Source organism: Prosopis cineraria, unplaced genomic scaffold (genome assembly GCF_029017545.1).
Source record: "Prosopis cineraria cultivar Desert tree isolate PC_DT_omini unplaced genomic scaffold, ASM2901754v1 PC2, whole genome shotgun sequence".
Classification (NCBI taxonomy): Eukaryota; Viridiplantae; Streptophyta; class Magnoliopsida; order Fabales; family Fabaceae; genus Prosopis; species Prosopis cineraria.
The window spans coordinates 23,400,308-23,415,670 of NW_026555333.1; the positions used below are offsets into that span (position 1 = coordinate 23,400,308).

Sequence of the window (15,363 nt, forward strand, 5' to 3'; positions counted from 1 at the left end):
TTCACATAATAACATGTAATAGTGCTGAAATCGGGAGAACTGTGATAGGAAATTAGTCGCTTATCCTCAAAATTACACTAAAGCTAACCCTAATGCAATATAGGGCCAACCCTAGGTCATCTCCCAAGGAATGGTTTTAAGTCTAATTGAAAGTTATCTAGTGAAATAAATCAACCAAAGTTTGTAGGAATTTAGTTATCTAGCTAATTATCTAAACTAATTACCTAATATGCAAGTAATTAAAATGCTAGTGAAAGTGAGTGAAATGAACTTCCCTTTTTACAATAATGGAACCCTAGAGATTAGTTGATTTTGGACTCATTATCTTCTCATGATTAGGCTAAGTTTAGCTTCCCTTTCCTCTTGACTAAAGCTGTCATGACTTAAGAAAATTATCCTAAGCCAATTAACCTAATTAGCTAACCTCCCTAGGTCTTAGATTAAAGTCCCTAGTTCAATTAACCAATTGGTGAAGACATTAGCCAAGTGATTCACTCAAAATCCTCTCTCAACAGCCATGGTCAAACACATAAATTGAGCAACCACAAGATTATGTCAAGCTACTCAACAACACAAGCATTAACACCACAAGATTATGCAATATTAACACAAGAAATTCACTAATTGAAAAACACAAGATTATGTGCCAAACAAAGAGTGGCAAAATTCAGTCATGGCTGTCCAAGGAAGAAATTAAATGAAACAATCCTCTCTCTTTACATCAACATCAAATTCAAATTAGAATTTATAAGCTAAGATGATTAAACCCTAGATTAAGGAATCTAACCATCTAGTAAAAGAGAGAAGAGGATAGGAAACAAAAGAACTTAGCCAATTTGAAGCTCAAGACTCATCCTCCATCTTCATCTCTCTAGGATTCCACAAAGAAACTTAGCCAATCTTCATCTTCAAGAACCCTAGTGATTGCTTGTGAAGGCCAAACTCCATAGCTCTTGAATGATGAAAATGAGCTTCAATCCTTGTGAAAATGGAAGGGATGGAACGAAAATGAAGAGAGGAGAAGAATGGTATGAGTTTTGTGGAGGTTTGGTGGCTGAAAATGGAGGTTAGGGTGCTGGAAAATGAAGAACAAAAGAGAGAAAATGAAGAACACTATGAACAAGAGAGAGAGAATGTGGAAGATGAATGAGATATGTGTTGGATCCCATTTGAGACTTAAAATGGCGTGCTCCTTGGTGTCTCCCATCAGCTGAAGCTTAATTAAAATAAGGAAAAAGAAATTAAAATGTAAATGGGAGCCTTGTCACACTTGCAAGGTGGCAACTTCCTATTGGTTTGTAGATGATTCCAATGTGTGCCTAATTTCCCATGTGTCATCCACATCATTTTAGCTGATCTAATCCCTCAAAATAATCATAATTCACGTGCAAACCATCAGCCATTGTCCTCAAGGAGTGTTGACCTCAATTGCCCAATTGATGCACAAGTCACATGCCACCTATGTCACATAAATCACATAATTCAATTAAATAGCATATGATATAATAAAATCTAATTCATGTCCAGAATTAAATTCATAATTAGAAGGGAGAATTTATTAAATTAACCAAGTTTAGGCTGCACAAAATTATATAAAAATTTTCACACAAAGGCAAACCAAAAACTAGGACAAACTAAGACACTTAAGAAAGTGTTGACTTTTTTATTTAATTACTCCCAAACTAAAATGAATTTTAAAAATATAATTTCACCATTCATCAACTGGACATAAAATGCACTTTGTCAATTTTTCTTGTACATTTTCTCAAAAGTTCATTTTTTGGACCAAAATGCCCCTAGTGCACTGATCTTAGAAACTTAGGCAAAGTTCCAAATCTAATGCAATGTGTGCACTTGAAGGTGATAAATCATTAATAAAATGGTCCTAATTGACAAATAAAAGTGGGTAACAAATGTGTTCTATCAATTCCCCCACACTTAGCTTTTGCACTCCGGGCAAAATCAAGTGAAAAAGGTCCCAAAAGAAACTATAAGACAAAGAAATAAGAGAAAAACATTGTTTCAAGTCACTAAAATACTAGCTCATGAACTTCTACAAATTATCAATCAATGTGGCAATAATTACGAAAGAATTATGCACATCACAAACAAACCCTTACCAAGAATCAATGTCAAAGAGTAAGCCTCTCTAGGTTAAGTGTTTGCTCTCATCACTCAAAGTGTATAAGGTATTAAATTTCACTCAAAATTTCTTAGGATAAACCCTACTATGAATTTGTAACCCTTCTACATCTCCATCACTAAATAGCACTTGCAATCAAGAATCAAATGGACTTTATTAGGTTGTGATATAGGTAATGAAAGGATGTCTAAGAAATGCATGTATATAAAAAAAAATAGGGTTAGCATCAAAATAATGCTAAATCAAGATATATCCCCTTAATATGCAAAGCATAACCTAACTCAATTGAGTGAACACCTTAACACAATGAGGATGGAAAGAAATGATAAGAAATAATAAAACAAATGGAATGGATGAGCTAGGCAACTTTTTATTTTTATTTTTATTTTTTTCTTTCTTTTCTTTTTTTTCTTCTTTTTTTTTTTTTCTAGCAACTTTATTTCTTTTCTTTTTGACTATATTTTTTTTTTCAAATCTATCTTTGTTGTTTTTTTTTTGGTTGCCCCTAACTCTTTGAAAACAATGGAAGTAATGGATAGAGAAATGATAATAGGCATCCACTCATTTGATCTAGGACATGCAATGAATATTAAAAAGACATATAAAAGTGTAACATGCATTCCTTGGGGAAAAATAGGGTGAATATTTTTTTTTTAAGAATCAAACCAAAGGCTCAAAGTGGCTAACAAAGGATAATAAATAATAATAGGTTGGCTATTTGGCTCTTGGCTATTTTTTATGAATGCCATCTCTCATCTCCTATCAAACAAGTGCAAGATATATGGTCTTAATTAAGAAGTGAAACAAATTCTAGAGGGTAACATCACTAAGGAATTAATCACACATGAGTGTTTAGCCTCTTCCATGAATGGGTAATATGCCACTCTAATCCATTAATTCAAGGTAAAAGAATGTTCACTTCACACCTATTCAATCCTAAAAATTACCACATCTCAAGAATCAAAATATCCATTCAAGAGCTAGGTAATTAAGTAACCTCAAACAAAACAAAACAAAGAAAAAATTTTTTTTTTGCAAAACCAAACAAACCAAACAAACAAAACAAAATGTTTATTTCTCTCCCCCACACTTAAATCATGCATTGTCCTCAATGTATGTATAGACTAGTGATAAAATAAGGTGAGATCAATAATGAATGCATAACAAAAGTGTGGTGCAGATTTTTTTTTTTCAAACTAAAACACAAAACAAAGAAGTCAAATAAAGCAAATAAACTCTAATTTTCCTACTAGGTTCATCTCCCCCACACTTGAACTATACCTATCATTAAATATATCAATTAAAGGAAGGTAAAAGCTCAAGGTTAGAGAGATACAACCTTATCATGGTGGTTCAAAAACATGTTGAGAGAAGTCCTCCTCCTTTTGAAGTGATTTGGCATCTTTGTAGAGCTTGCATAGGTGACCATTGATTTGCATAGTGGAACCCGTGGCTTTATTCAAGAGTTGCAAAACCCCATAGGGAAACACCTTGGTCACTAGATATGGTCCCTCCCACTTAGACTTCAACTTGGCATGCTTATGAATAAACCTTGTTTGGAACAAGAGGACTTGATCTCCTTCTTGGAACTTTTTCCTCAAGATTAGCTTGTCATGAAGGATCCTTGTTTTCTCCTTATAGATTCTAGAAGACTCATAGGCATCCAACCTAAGCTCCTCAAGTTCTTGCATTTGAAGAAATCTCTCCTTAGCCGAAAGATGGAAATCCAAGTTTAGTTTCTTGATGGCCCAATAGGCCCTATGCTCTATCTCCACAGGGAGGTGGCAAGCCTTTCCATACACCAATCGAAAAGGAGACATGCCAATGGGAGTCTTATAAGCGGTCCGATAAGCCCACAAAGCATCCTCCAAGTGTAAAGACCAATCCTTCCTATTTGTGTTCACCACCTTGGTTAGGATTTCTTGACTTCTCTATTTGATACTTCGGCTTGGCCATTAGTTTGGGGATGATATGGTGTAGAGATTTTGTGATGCACTCCATATTTAGCCAAGAGAGCCTTCATCATCTTATTGCAAAAGTGGGATCCTTGGTCACTTACCAAGGCCTTAGGAACTCCATACCTACAAAAAATATTAGATTTGAGAAACTTCAAAACAATCTTAGCATCACAAGTTCTAGTAGGAATGGCTTCAATCCACTTTGAAACATAATCAACACCAAGTAATATGTACTCAAAACTAAAGGATGGTGGAAAGGGACCCATGAAGTCAATGCCCCAAACATCAAAAATCTCACAAAATAAAATGGGTTGTTGAGGCATTTCATGTCTCTTACCCCAACTACTAACCTTTTGACATTTCAAGCATGCTTTACAAAATTCATAAGAGTCTTTAAACAAGCTAGGCCAATACAATCCACAATCTAAAACCTTCCTAGCTGTCTTATTTGAGCTAAAATGACCACCACATGCATGAGAGTGACAAAATTCAAGAACAGAAGGCACATCAACATCATCAACACACCTCCTAATCACTTTATCACTACAAATCTTCCACATCAAAGGTGGTTCCCAAATGTAAAATCTAGACTCTCTTTTCAATTTTTCAATGGCAAAACGTGAAGCACAAGGAGGCAAGACTCTACACTCAATATAGTTAGCAAAAGAGGCATACCATGGAGGCTTAGATGAAATGGCACACAATGCCTCATCAGGAAATGAATCACAAGGAATAGTAGGGTTAGAGTTTACCATAGTAGCTTTTAAATGAGGTAGTCTAGACAAATGATCCGCTACTTGATTGGTAGAACCACTCCTATCCCTTATCTCCACATCAAATTCTTGCATTAAGATCACCCATCGAATCAAGCGAGGCTTAGAATCTGTCTTCTTAAACAAGTACCTCACAGCAGCATGGTCAGTGTACACAACAACTTTAGAGTTAAGAAGATATGATCTAAATTTATCAAGTGCAAAAACAATAGCAAACAACTCTTTCTCAGTTGTGGTGTAATTAACCTGAGCTGAATCTAGGGTCCTAGATGCATAAGCAATCACATATGATAACTTGCCCTCTCTTTGACCAAGCATAGCTCCCACAGCAAAATTAGAAGCATCACATGACAACTCAAAAGGTAAAGACCAATTTGGGGCTTTAAGAATGGGAGGGGAAATGAGCATGCTTTTCAAAGTGTCAAAACTCCTTTTGCAAGCATCATCAAAAACAAAATCAACATCTTTTTGTAAGAGTTTAGACATAGGCAAAGCAATTTCACTAAACCCCTTTATAAATCTCCTATAAAAGCCTGCATGTCCCAAAAATGATCTCAAATCTTTCAAACAAACAGGATATGGCAAAGAAGCAATCACATCTACTTTGGCCTTATCCACCTCTATGCCATTGGAAGAAATCAAATGGCCTAAAACAATTCCTTTATCTACCATGAAATGGCATTTTTCAAAGTTAAGCACAAGCTTCTTTTCAATGCACCTACCAAGCACTTTATCTAAAGAATGCAAGCATGAATCAAAGGACTCACCATACACAGTAAAATCATCCATAAAGACTTCCATGCAATGTTCAATAAAATCACAAAATATGGACATCATGCATCTTTGAAAAGTACCAGGTGCATTGCAAAGACCAAAAGGCATCCTCCTATAGGCAAATGTACCAAAGGGGCATGTAAAGGTAGTCTTATCTTGGTCACTAGGAGCTATAGGAATCTGAAAATACCCACTAAACCCATCTAGGAAGCAATAATGGGACTTGGAAGCCAATCTCTCAAGCATTTGATCAATAAAAGGCAAAGGAAAATGGTCCTTCCTAGTCACATTATTGAGCTTCCTATAGTCTATGCACACTCTCCAAGCATTTTGAACTCTAGTTGGAACAAGCTCTCCTTTCTCATTTTTTACCACAGTAATCCCCCCTTTCTTAGGTACAACTTGGGTTGGAGACACCCACTCACTGTCAGCTATAGGATAGATGATCCCAGCACTAAGTAGCTTAACAACCTCTTTCTTTACCACATCTAAAATCAATGGGTTAAGTCTCCTTTGTGGTTGCCTAATGGGCTTAGCATTGTCCTCAAGAAAAATTTTATGTGTGCACACAATAGGGTCAATACCAGGAATGTCAGCCAAAGTCCAACCAATAGCATGTATGTTCTTTCTCAACACATCAAGTAATGCATTTTCTTCCTCAAGAGATAAAGAGTTAGAAATTATTACCGGAAGCTTCTCATTCTCAATGAGATATGCATACTTGAGATTGGATGGTAAAGGCTTCAACTCCAAGGTAGGTGGCTCTACACAAGAGGGAATGAGCTTCTTCAAGTCTAATTTGGTGGAATATTCCATGGTACTATCTTGTCTTTTAGGCTTCTCACTTGTTTTTGATTTCTCCTCTTCTTTCTTTACAGCCTCCCCCTTTTCTTGCAACTTGTCCTCAAGTGCTTGGACTTGAGCCACGGCCTCGACATGTGAAAGTGTAAAATTTTCCTCCAATAGCTTGGGAATCCTAAGAACATCAAGCTCGAGTGGAGAAAAACTCATAGATTCGGCCTTAATGGCTTTAGTACCTACAACACAAGAAGATATACCCTTCTCAAGCATTTCAAGATCAAGCATAGGAGATATTTTAAACAAATCATGAGAAGAAGTAGTTGCATCATTCAAGCATGCATCAATCTCTAAACAAATAGGACAACTACATCCATCAATACATGTAGTAGTAACAAGAGACAAATCATCATCAACATGTGAGAAAGAATCAAGCATGTGAGACTCACAAGCATCATGAAGCAATAACTCAATGGAACTTACACCTAACAAAGAATAATCCTCAAAAGGATGTTTCATTGCTTCATATATATTAAAAATAACATGATCCTCTCCACATTTCAAAATCAAACTACCTTTTTCCATGTCAATCAATGTACGGGCAGTCCTCATAAATGGCCTTCCTAAAATCAAAATATCATCCCCACTCCCTTCTTTTGACATATCAAGCACATAGAAATCCACAGGAAATAATAGACCTTTAACACAAACCAACAAGTCTTCTACTACTCCATGTGGTCTTCTAACACTTCTATCCGCTAATTGGCATATCATAGGTGTCTTATGCATGCAATCAAGACTCAAGGCATGATAAATTGAAAGAGGCATAACATTAATGGCTGCACCTAAGTCTATCAATGCATGAGAAAAATGTGTGTTGCCAATCTTGCATGGAATTGTGAAGGAACCGGGGTCCTTCACATTTTATAGGGAGTTGAGGCTTCATGATAGCACTCACAGATGAGGGTAATTGTACCCTTGCATTAGGCCTAAATTTTCTTTTATTTGTACAACAATCTTTCAAAAATTTGGCATACTTAGGAAAGTTCTTAACTACATCCATCAAGGGTACATTAACATGAATCTTGTGGAAGAAATCATATACCTCTTGATCAAATTGTCCCTTTACTTGCTTAGGGACCACTTGTGCTTGTGGAAAAGGAAGCTTCTTCATAATCTCTTGACTTTGCTTTCCTTCTTCCTTCCTTGAACTCTCCTTTCTTGTTTCACTTTGCTCGGCCTCTCCCTCTTTTTCCTTACTAAACAACTCGGCCATAGTCCCCTTTTCCACCTTAGATGGTGGTTGCTCACATATGATCTCCTCAATGTTTTCATCCTCATCATCTCTACAAAAAGATGCATCATTAGGAGCAAAAGAAGAACTAGAAACATTAACATCAATTGAAGAATTTAAAGAGGGCTTCTCGGCCTTCCCTTGTCTTTTGTCTTCTTGTACTCTTTCTCCCAACTCCTTGCCACTCCTCAATGTGATAGCATTAAGATTAGCTTTAGGATTAGCAACGGTGTTGGATGGTAATGTAGAGGCTTGAGCATTGGCTGCACTTAATTGGTTAGCAAGCATATTCATTTGAGAAGTAAGGGCATCAATTTTAGAGTTCATGTTCTCACACTTGTTACCCATACTCTCTACCTTGTTCCCTAAGCCATCATACATGTTTTTATACAAAGAGTTCATTTCAATCAACTGCTTACGTAACACATTCACATCATTAGAAGAGTTCGAATTAGAAGAACTCTCAATTGGAACAAGCCTCCTATCACTATAAGAATTAGAAGAAGGTGTAAGAGAATTACCACTTGGATTGTAGCTTTGAGAAGAGCTACCTTGAGACAAATGAGGTGGAGGGTCACGGCCAAAGGTGTTTTGATAGGATCCTCTTTGTTGATTGTCTTGTAAAGCCACATTTGGATTTGAATAGGAGAAATTAGGATGGTCTCTCCATGAAGGGTTGTAAGTATTAGAATAAGCTCCTTGCCCTTGCCTCCCACCATAGGATTGTTTTCCATTGTAGATAGCATTTACTTGTTCAAACTTAATAGGACAATTGCTTTCTACATGCATAGGTGAGTCACAAAAAGTACAAGAATAAGGGACAAGTGCTTGAGAAGTACTTACATTGCTCACTTGAGATATTTGTGGAGCCAACATTCTCCCAATCTTGGCAGCTAGCAAGTCCACATATGAATCATTAAGAACTGAGGAACCTACCATATTCACATTTCTCTTTTCCCTTGTAGAGTATTGAGCACCACTTGAAGCCATCTTGTCAATTAGTTCCCAAGCCTTTAAGGAAGTGAGGTCAATCAAGCATCCACCACTAGCGGCATCAATGTTAACTTTGTCTCTTGGAATCAAGCCCTCATAGAAATATTGGACTAAATTCTCACTAGAAATTTGATGGTGTGGGCATTTAGCCAAAAGGCCTTGGAATCTAGTCCAATACTCATAGAGACTCTCATCCTCTCCTTGTTGGACCCCATAGATTTGCTTTCTCAAATTGGTGACCTTGGAATTTGGAAAGAATTTATCTAAGAAGAGTCTTCTTAGCTCGGCCCATGTGCTCACTTTCACATAAGAAGGGTAGTTGAAATACCACTCCTTTGCTAAACCTTCAAGAGAAAATACAAAAGCCTTAGCTTGAACATCATCAACATTTACATGCATAGGCTTCATAGTATCACAAACCAATAGGAAAGTATGCAAAAACCTATGGCAATCCTCTCCGGTAACCCATGAAATTTAGGCAATGCATTAATCAAAGAGGATTTAATTTCAAATTGAACATTAGTAGGAGGAACATATAAGCCATAAGGATTATCATGCCAATTAGGTTGAGTTAATTGCCTAATGCTCCTCTCCTCTCTAGGGTTATGCAAGCCTTCAAATTCATTATTAACATGGCCATCATCATGCAAATTCTCATTCCCATGGCCCTCATTATGCACATGCTCATGTCCTAAGATACCTTCCATTGTTGAATTACAAACCAAATGAGAATCAAGAATAGGTTGTGATCTTCTCAATCTAGAAATAGTTCTTTCAATTTCTGGATCTAATTCAACAAAAGAGGTATGTTTTCTTCGGGTCATGCACTAATCAAGCTCAAGAAAATTAAGAACAAAGAACAAACTAAACTAAAATGCAAATCAACATGAAACAATTCAAAACACACAACAGCAAGAGAAATAATTTTTTTATTTTTTTTATTAAACTCAATAGCAACAAAATGAAAAAAAAAATAACACCAAACAAGTAGAAAGAGAGTTAGAAATGCTCAATCAAGAAGCTTTGGCAATTCTGGAATTCGCACAGTAGGCTCTCTGGAGACAGTGAACTTGTGAATTTTCTATCAGCAAATCCACATGATAAATTCCCCTGAAACTTTTATGAGAAACACAAGAGATATATAGGAAAATTATATAAAACTTTTAGATTAAAAATCCTGCCCAATCGTTCCCAGAATTTTTCACAAGTTGGTCCTCAAGTCTGGAGAAACAGGATTTCGTCCAGAAGACCTTCAGAGCTTCTAACAAACTTTCAAATAGGAAAATGGAAAAATTGAAGAAAATCCTATAAGACAGCGATAAGAAAAATGAAACTGGAATCAATCAATTTGAACGCACAAAGAGGAAGATATGCTAACTCAAAATTGAAACAGGGTTTTGGAAATCCTCTGTAATGGCTCCCTGGACCTTGTTAGATTGTAAAATTTCACAGGACACTTCCCACGTCCAAAATTGACCAAACCAATTTTAAAGTGAAGCTAGGATATAGAGCTTTCAATGAAATAAATTTCAAGTTCAAATTCCCTCAGACTCATTCCCAGTTAATTTTTCAATTTCAGACAGAGACACTAGAAACAGAGTATTTTCAGCTCTACACCAAACCAACGAAAATTGCATTAATTTTTTTTTTCTTTTTCAAAACAGAATAAAAACACTCAAAACACACAAAAAACACTAAAAAAGACACAAAAAACAAATTTTTATAATTTTTCAAAAGATTTTTCAGGAACACTAAAAATGTAAATTAAGTACTAAACAACCTTAGAATTAAACTTAAACCATTCCCCGGCAACGGCGCCAAAATTTTGATAGGAAATTAGTCGCTTATCCTCAAAATTACACTAAAGCTAACCCTAATGCAATATAGGCCAACCCTAGGTCATCTCCCAAGGAATGGTTTTAAGTCTAATTGAAAGTTATCTAGTGAAATAAATCAACCAAAGTTTGTAGGAATTTAGTTATCTAGCTAATTATCTAAACTAATTACCTAATATGCAAGTAATTAAAATGCTAGTGAAAGTGAGTGAAATGAACTTCCCTTTTTACAATAATGGAACCCTAGAGATTAGTTGATTTTGGACTCATTATCTTCTCATGATTAGGCTAAGTTTAGCTTCCCTTTCCTCTTGACTAAAGCTGTCATGACTTAAGAAAATTATCCTAAGCCAATTAACCTAATTAGCTAACCTCCCTAGGTCTTAGATTAAAGTCCCTAGTTAATTAACCAATTGGTGAAGACATTAGCCAAGTGATTCACTCAAAATCCTCTCTCAACAGCCATGGTCAAACACATAAATTGAGCAACCACAAGATTATGTCAAGCTACTCAACAACACAAGCATTAACACCACAAGATTATGCAATATTAACACAAGAAATTCACTAATTGAAAAACACAAGATTATGTGCCAAACAAAGAGTGGCAAAATTCAGTCATGGCTGTCCAAGGAAGAAATTAAATGAAACAATCCTCTCTCTTTACATCAACATCAAATTCAAATTAGAATTTATAAGCTAAGATGATTAAACCCTAGATTAAGGAATCTAACCATCTAGTAAAAAGAGAAGAGGATAGGAAACAAAAGAACTTAGCCAATTTGAAGCTCAAGACTCATCCTCCATCTTCATCTCTCTAGGATTCCACAAAGAAACTTAGCCAATCTTCATCTTCAAGAACCCTAGTGATTGCTTGTGAAGGCCAAACTCCATAGCTCTTGAATGATGAAAATGAGCTTCAATCCTTGTGAAAATGGAAGGGATGGAACGAAAATGAAGAAGGAGAAGAATGGTATGAGTTTTGTGGAGGTTTGGTGGCTAAAAATGGAGGTTAGGGTGCTGGAAAATGAAGAACAAAAGAGAGAAAATGAAGAACACTATGAACAAGAGAAGAGAATGTGGAAGATGAATGAGATATGTGTTGGATCCCATTTGGACTTAAAATGGCGTGCTCCTTGGTGTCTCCCATCAGCTGAAGCTTAATTAAAATAAGGAAAAAGAAATTAAAATGTAAATGGGAGCCTTGTCACACTTGCAAGGTGGCAACTTCCTATTGGTTTGTAGATGATTCCAATGTGTGCCTAATTTCCCATGTGTCATCCACATCATTTTAGCTGATCTAATCCCTCAAAATAATCATAATTCACGTGCAAACCATCAGCCATTGTCCTCAAGGAGTGTTGACCTCAATTGCCCAATTGATGCACAAGTCACATGCCACCTATGTTCACATAAATCACATAATTCAATTAAATAGCATATGATATAATAAAATCTAATTCATGTCCAGAATTAAATTCATAATTAGAAGGGAGAATTTATTAAATTAACCAAGTTTTAGGCTGCACAAAATTATATAAAAATTTTCACACAAAGGCAAACCAAAAACTAGGACAAACTAAGACACTTAAGAAAGTGTTGACTTTTTTATTTAATTACTCCCAAACTAAAATGAATTTTAAAAATATAATTTCACCATTCATCAACTGGACATAAAATGCACTTTGTCAATTTTTCTTGTACATTTTCTCAAAAGTTCATTTTTTGGACCAAAATGCCCCTAGTGCACTGATATTAGAAACTTAGGCAAAGTTCCAAATCTAATGCAATGTGTGCACTTGAAGGTGATAAATCATTAATAAAATGGTCCTAATTGACAAATAAAAGTGGGTAACAAATGTGTTCTATCAACTGTTGAAGCATTGGTTCATCATCATGAGAGATTTAGGTTACCTACACACTTACAAGAGCTTGAAATTCCTTTACTAATGAAGGAATTTTATGACTCACCAATTGGAGGCCATTCAGGTTATCTACAAACTTACAAGAGTTTATATAATGTTGTCTTACTAAGAGGGGATGAAAAGGGATATCCAACAATATGGATAGCAATTTGACATGTTCCAAAAGAATAAATATCAAGCTTTGTCTCTAGCTGGACTATTGCAACCATTGCCAATTCCTCGACAAGTTTGGGAGGATATTAGCATGTACATCATTACTGGACTTCCAGAATATAAGAGGTATGATGTCAAATTTATTGTGGTTGTTAGATTTACAAAATATGCTAATTTTTGACTCTAACACACCCCTTTACAGCAAAAAAAAGTTGCTAAAAAATTCATGAACAAAATTGTTAAATTACATGGTTTTACTAAGACTATTGTATCAAACAAAGATAGGGTGTTTGCAAGTTAATTTTGAAGAGTTATTCAAATAGGTAGGAACTCAACTTTGTCTTAGCTTAGCTTACCACCTAAATTTGATGGCTAAAATGAAGTTTTAAATTAGGGTTGAAGACTTATTTGCATTACTTTGTAAATGAGAAACATACATAACGGGTGTGATGGTTTGCCTTGGGTTGTTGGTACAATACCTCTTACTATAGCACTACAGGAATGGTCCTTCTTTTAAAGTACCTTATGGACGAGATCCCCTGCCTTCTTTAAGTTGAATGATGAACCTTTAGGCATAGAGACTATTAATGAGAAAATTTAATCTAGGAACTGCATCATAGCTATTTTAAAGGAAAATCTTGCTTTGACATAAGAGAAAATGAAGAAACAAGCTTACAAGCATAGGTAAGATGTTCAACTAGAAATTGGTAACTTAGTTTATGTCAAAATCAGACCTTATAGATTGAAATCTTTGGCTAAATGACTCAATTAGAAGCTCAGCCCTCATTTCTATTGGCCTTTTAATGTCATAGAAAAGGTTGGAAAAGTTGCATACAAGCTGAAACTTCATCCCACAACTCGCATTCATCCAACTTAAAAAATTTGTGTGTACAGCTATTGTAACCCTTACTATACCTCCAACTCTTTTAATAAAATTTAAGTTATAAGTACAACCTTAAGATATCCACAAGGCTTGAAAATTATGTCTAGCCAATTGGAAGTTATAGTGAAATGAAAGGACTTATCAAAATTTTGAAAATTCATGGGAAAAGGCTGATACCACCTCCAAACATATTTTAGATTTTTCTCTTGAGGAGAAAGTGAAACTCTTAAATGAGGGTATGATGTAAGTATAGGGTATATTAAGACATATGGAAGAAAATTAAAGGGGAAGCAATAAGTAGAAAAAATGTCTAGCAAGTAAGGATTATTATCCGAAGGGTCTAGAAAATGAGGATTAAGTCATATTGTGTTATAGAGCAGCTGTAGATTCAGTTTAGATGTTAGTGTCACCTTTTTGCATACTTTAACATTTCGTTGTTGTTTTGGAAGTATTGTGATACATGGGAATTAGGAATAGTAAGGGTAATTAGAAGAATTAGAGATTAAAGGGTATTTTGGGTATTTAGTTATGTTCTCTATAAATAGGTCTTATGGATGTAATAGGGTCTTAGGAATGAAAATACTATTTCTCTCTATATCTCTTTCCCTTTTACCTCTATCAAAGGTATTAGAGCCTCCTCTTTGGCTATGGCTTTGCTAGAGAGTCAATCTAGTGAACGCACTGGTACCCTCGAACATTGTTTGGAGATATAGTTGGCTTTGCTCTAACGTAACCAACAGACATTAGACTACCATAATCATGATTTCATTGAGATTAATAAGAAAACCATATCTCAGCCTTACCAATAGATGAACGAAATCTTGGCTAAGCTTTTTGTATTGCCAACTAATGCATACACTCTCCTGTGGTTGCTATGGGCCATTAACACACTGCCATATAACCCTCCACCACCTTCTTCGATGATGACGACCTTTACATCTACTATAGTTATTCCTCTTTAGCCTTCAGTCTCAAAAAAAACTATCTTCATAATAGTCACAACTAATATTAGAGAGAATCGAGAGCAGGGGATTATAGAAGTGACGCTGGACTGACTACAAATGAAGAGGAAGACCCATTACAAAAAAAATTAAAGCTCAGTTTATTTTACTATGTTGAACTCATCAGAGTGAGCATTGAAAGGAAAACAGTCCCTATCCCTCCATCGACATTTATTCTGGACCAATACTGAAGTGACAGGATCATTGATGATTCGAAGACCACTATTACTTGACTACATTTGAGGCTTATATCTTGGTCTATAGGACATTTGTGAGACTGACTCAGAACCTAAAACCCATGAGTGGGTTTACTCTATTCAACATGTGTTACAACTTGTCATTATTAAAGTTAGTGAGAATGCCGATGGTGTCATTTCAGTTCAATAGTAAGAAGTTGTTAGCATTATTGATAAAGAACTACTTGATTCTAGTAGACTTGAAAGGGATATTCTACTTTGCCTTTACTCTATCACTGTCGTCTCTATTCATCATTAGACTTAATGCAAGCCCTATATGAACTATTGAGTTCGATCAACTTGATAGCTCTAATGAAGACGTCCTCCACTAACAACAACTTCTTCAGTGTTTCACCCATCTTAGCACTTTATTTGAAAAGCTTTCATTCATTGAGGAGAGGACAGGATGCACTAGACTCTTACTTGCAATACATTACCAAAGATGATTACTCTGTTTGCTTGCTAGATGATTTCTAAATGCAAAGCTAAAGTGACAGAAAAATCAAGGAATTCAAAGGACAACCTAGAGGTGAATCGATTTAAGAAAACACCAATTTTGGGTTAGGTAGGGTTAAAGAAGATGATTCAGGTAAAGCT

General features: G+C 35.6%; 1 protein-coding gene and 1 non-coding gene across 15 annotated transcripts in view; one reads left to right on the forward strand and one right to left on the reverse strand.

The window, feature by feature from the left end:
* LOC129298382 (probable disease resistance protein At4g27220) overlaps nt 1–15,363 on the reverse strand; it is a 47,396-nt gene that overhangs the window by 17,239 nt on the left and 14,794 nt on the right. The gene's annotated exons all lie outside the window — the stretch shown is intronic.
* Nucleotides 8,861–8,967, forward strand: LOC129304292 (small nucleolar RNA R71). The gene has a single exon (XR_008591658.1). It is a non-coding gene; the product is annotated as a small nucleolar RNA R71 (small nucleolar RNA).